Source organism: Sarcophilus harrisii, chromosome 2, assembly GCF_902635505.1.
Source record: "Sarcophilus harrisii chromosome 2, mSarHar1.11, whole genome shotgun sequence".
Taxonomy (NCBI): Eukaryota; Metazoa; Chordata; class Mammalia; order Dasyuromorphia; family Dasyuridae; genus Sarcophilus; species Sarcophilus harrisii.
The window spans coordinates 595,233,574-595,238,297 of record NC_045427.1 but is presented as its reverse complement, the minus strand read 5'-3'; the positions used below and the strand labels follow the sequence as shown (position 1 = coordinate 595,238,297).

At 46.5% G+C, this 4,724-nt stretch overlaps 1 pseudogene across 1 annotated transcript; it reads left to right on the top strand.

Moving 5' to 3' along the window:
* Positions 1-636: 636 nt before the first annotated feature.
* LOC100931696 lies at positions 637-4,470 on the top strand (annotated as a pseudogene). The gene has a single exon (XR_002769106.2). The product of XR_002769106.2 is annotated as an RNA polymerase II-associated factor 1 homolog pseudogene (transcript).
* Positions 4,471-4,724: the final 254 nt, after the last annotated feature.

The window sequence follows — 4,724 nt, the reverse complement described above, 5'->3', positions numbered from 1 at the left end:
AGAAGAACAAAAAGCGACTTCAGTGACCCCTAAATGAGTCGCTTCCCTTCAACCCCCGCCGGGTCCAGCCCAGCTCCCTGCCCTCGAGGACCGTGCGTTCGAAAGCAGGAATCAAATCCGCTTCGCGGAGTCAGCGGCTACACTAAGTCAAAGGGCAATCCATGAACAAGGCGGTTTTCGCTCCTTTTTTTGGCGAGGGTGACCTGCCTCGCCCAGGGTCCCGCACGGCCTCTCAGCCAAGCCAAAATGTTTAAAGCGTCGGGTCCTAAGGAGGGACTCAAAATAAAATGGGCTCCTGCACGGACGGCGCCTCAGAACTGGGCCACCAGCCGAGCCCCGGTAACGGTACCTCCATCTCGCCGGCCTTTCAGACTCCGCTTCTCGTTGGCCACAGCCTCCGCCACTCAAGGCAATCCCGGATGTGCGTCATTTTAGTCCTCGCCCCTGAAAGATGAACCTCCGCTTCAAGGTGTAGTAGAATTAGAGCCGCCTCTTCCCTTCTAATCATTCTAGTTCCTGTACCTCTGACCAATCACAAAGTTGCTCTTCCCAGAAGACCCGCCTCCTCCCACTGTAGCGAATCCGTCGTCAGAAAATTAAAAAAAAAATTAGGTCCGAACTACGTTTCCCACAAGGCATTTCACCGCGGTGCGCAGTTTGGCAGTGAAGTCCCCCAGCTGCCATTCCCGTGGAAGCCCCCCCGGCAGTACTTGACTCCTCGTCATGGCCCCGACCATCCAGACTCAGGCTCAGCGGGAAGACGGTCACCGAGCCAGCTCCCATCGGACTGTGCAGGAGAGGTCGGGCGTAGTCTGTCGAGTCAAGTACTGTAACAGCCTCCCGGACATCCCGTTCGACCCCAAGTTCATCACGTACCCCTTTGACCAGAGCAGGTTCGTCCAGTACAAGGCGACGTCCCTGGAGAAGCAGCACCGGCACGACCTGCTGACGGAGCCGGACCTGGGCGTCACCATCGACCTCATTAACCCGGACACCTACCGCGTGGAGGCGGGCGCGCCGCTGGACCCCGCCGATGAGAAGCTGCTGGAGGAAGAGATCCAGGCCCCCACCAGCTCGCGGCGCTCCCAGCAGCACGCCAAGGTGGTGCCCTGGATGAGGAAGACGGAGTACATCTCCACCGAGTTCAACCGCTACGGCGTGTCCAACGAGAAGCCCGAGGTCAAGATCGGGGTGTCGGTGAAGCAGCAGTTCACGGAGGAGGAGATCTACAAGGACCGCGACAGCCAGATCTCGGCCATCGAAAAGACCTTCGAGGACGCGCAGAAGTCCATCTCCCAGCACTACAGCAAGCCCAGGGTGACCCCCGTGGAGGTGATGCCCGTCTTCCCGGACTTCAAGATGTGGATCAATCCCTGTGCGCAAGTGATCTTCGACTCGGATCCGGCGCCAAAGGACACCAGCGGCTCTGCAGCCCTGGAGATGATGTCCCAAGCCATGATCAGGGGCATGATGGACGAGGAGGGCAACCAGTTCGTGGCCTACTTCCTGCCCGTGGAGGAGACCATGAGGAAACGGAAGCGCGACCAGGAGGAGAAGATGGACTACGCCCCCGATGATATCTATGACTATAAGATCGCCAGGGAGTACAACTGGAACGTGAAGAACAAGGCTAGCAAAGGCTACGAAGAAAACTACTTTTTTATCTTTCGAGAAGGCGACGGCGTCTACTACAACGAGCTGGAAACCAGAGTCCGCCTCAGTAAGCGCAGGGCCAAGGCTGGCGTGCAGTCGGGCACCAACGCTCTCCTGGTGGTCAAACACCGCAACATGAATGAGAAGGAGCTGGAAGCTCAGGAAGCTCGGAAAGCACAGCTGGAGAACCATGAACCCGAAGAGGAGGAGGAAGAGGAAATGGAGAAAGAGGCCCCTGACTCAGATGAAGAACAGGAAAAAGGAAGTGGAAGTGAAAAGGAAGGCAGTGAGGAGGAGGAAGAAGAGCTGTCTGGAAGTGAGAGTGATCAGGAAGAGGAAGAGAAGGAGGAAAGTGAGAAGAGTGGAAGTGGGGAGGACAAAGCCGAGGAGGAGAGCAGCGAGGATGAGGCCCGAGCAGCCCGAGACAAGGAGGAGATCTTTGGGAGTGATGCCGACTCAGAGGATGATGAAGAAGAGGAGGATGGGGGAGGTCCGGCCAAGGACAGTGGAGAGGATGAAGACGACAGTGGCAGTGATAGAGAGAATGGGCAGCACAGCCCCAGTCCCTCCTTTCTCAGTGCTAGTGACCACTCAGCCCAAGAGGATGGCAGTGATATGGGCACTTCTGATTCCAGTGAGGAAGTCAGTGACAGTGACTGAGGCTCAGAGACCCATTGCAAACCACCAAAATGCCCAGGAGGGACTGGGCTTCTCCAGCTCTGACACCATTCTCAGAACAAAAGGAAAATATTATTTCTCTTCCCTCCCCCCTTAAATTTTTGTTCTCAATAAAGGCTATATGTTTACAAGTTAAAAAAAAAAAAAACCAAAATGTAAATGAGAGTCCCTGCCTTCTGAAAGCTATTGGAGGAGATGATACAAGTGCATACTGTCAGAGATATTATATGGCTTAAATACTAAATAGTAAAATGTGTATATAAATATATACAAAATAAATATAAGGTAATAGGGGTTGAAGGAGAGGAATTGCTAACAGCTGGGAGGATTAGTCAAAATTATGAAAAAAGATAAAGGAGGCATAAGACAAAAAGGGAATTGAGGATGGAGAGAAATTCAAATACAAAAAAAAATATGAAGGGGAATATGATAAGGTTGGACAGGCAGATTAGAAATTGATTATGGAGAGCCTTGGATACTAGGCTTAAGGATTTCTATTTTATTTCACAGGCAGTGGAACACCACGGGGGGATTCTGAGTAGAGATCTTGATCATTTAGTGGTTTAAAAAAAAAAATAAAAAAAAGAAAAGGAAAAAAAAATACATTGGAGAGACACTTGAAGAGAAAGCCCAATGAAGAAATCATTGAGATCTATTCAGCTAGTACTGAGGTGCTTCCCTAAAATGGTTGCATTGTGACGGGAAAAAGAATTATAAATGTAAGAAGTTATAGAAGAAATCAGGCTGAGAAATTTATATGCAGAGTAAGGAAGAGGGGAAAAAGAAAATCAAAAGTAACTCAAGTTTATGGGCCTAAATGGCTGGGATGATGGAGACAACCTCAACATAAATTGGTGGGGGATGCAAGTTTAGAAGAATGAGGAATTTTGTGTTAGGCATACTGAAGTACCAACCAATGGACATCCAAATAGAGATATACAGCAGGCAATTCAAAAATCAGGAATGGAACCCTAGAGAAAGGAATTATTCTAAATTTAATGCCAATTAAGAGGATATTTTCCCAGTACCTTACCACTCCATCCAAAAAGAAAACGAAAATGAAGAAAAAAAAAAATCTCTTTAAATTTTTGATCACATTGAGATTTTGCCAAGTGTAATTCTTGGGATTATGCCATTCTAAAGCTAAAATGCAAATTTAATCCAATTTACTCTTTGACACTTGGCATGTCACCTCAACTTATTCTTTTTTAAAATGGGTGTGAGGGGCTCTATGACCCAGGACAAGTCACAGAACCTTTTAAGGACTCAGTTTCCCTATAAGTAAAATGAAGCAGTTAGATGTCATTAAATATAAACTGGCTCCTTTCTCTGTAGAATAGTGTGGGTATCAACAAAAATTCGTCATCAGTGGTTCCTGAAAGATTTGTCAGACAGTGGGCTTCTCAACTTTAGTCTCAGCTTCTTTTTATCTCTGTAGCAAAGAGAAAGAATGGGGGTTGGACTATAGATTTGGAAGTCATCTACATAAAGATATCAAAATCACATAGGAGTAGATGAGATTGTTAAGGGATGGAATTTAGAAAAGGGGGGGGTGGGGCAAGAAACGACTCTTAAAGGCACAAAGGGTGGGTGAAAGATGAGAAACCAACAATGGAAACAGAAGAATGGTCAGAAAGATAGGAGAAATTTGCAAATGCAATATCGTAGATGCTAATAGTTTACCAAGGAGAAGTTAGTCAACAGTTACATATTCTACATAAACATCAAGGAGGAAATGGGGATGTTTAAAGAGACCATGTTAAAGATAGTTACCAGTGAGCTTGGAGAAAGTTACTGCAATAAAGTTGTGGTATTTGTCCTTCATGCTCAAAGAAGAACAATGACATTATGAAAGTGATTTCTTGACTTGCTTAATACAAAATGAGGTTTTATATTAACTGTCTTTACCATGTTATCTAAGAGTAGTAGTAGTTGCTCTTTGAGGATCCAACCTACCAAATTCAAGCAGAACTTAGGGAATACTACTATTTCTCTTCTGCCTTTTTCTCCTCCTTTCTCTTCTCTTAATAAAAGTAGTCCCCTTCTTGATGAGAGTAAAACTCTGCTTGATCTGAGTGAGCCCTGTAAAATTATGTAAAATTATGTCACCAATAAAAAATGTCTCCTTTGATCTACAAATCCAAATGGTCTTGTATTCTCTGTAGCAAGATAAGTTTTCTTGGGGGAAGTCACAACCCCCAGCAAGATTTTAAATCCACCTGAGACTTCCCTTAGACTCATGCATAAAATGGGTCTTCAGAAAATGACTCCCTGCAGATCACTTCTCACTTGAGAAAGATATGCCCACCAAGAGAATCCTGCTTGTTGTTTCTTTAACAATAAAGCTTTTTTACCATAGCCTTTGGGTTTAGCAAATTCCTTTGCCTGAAGCC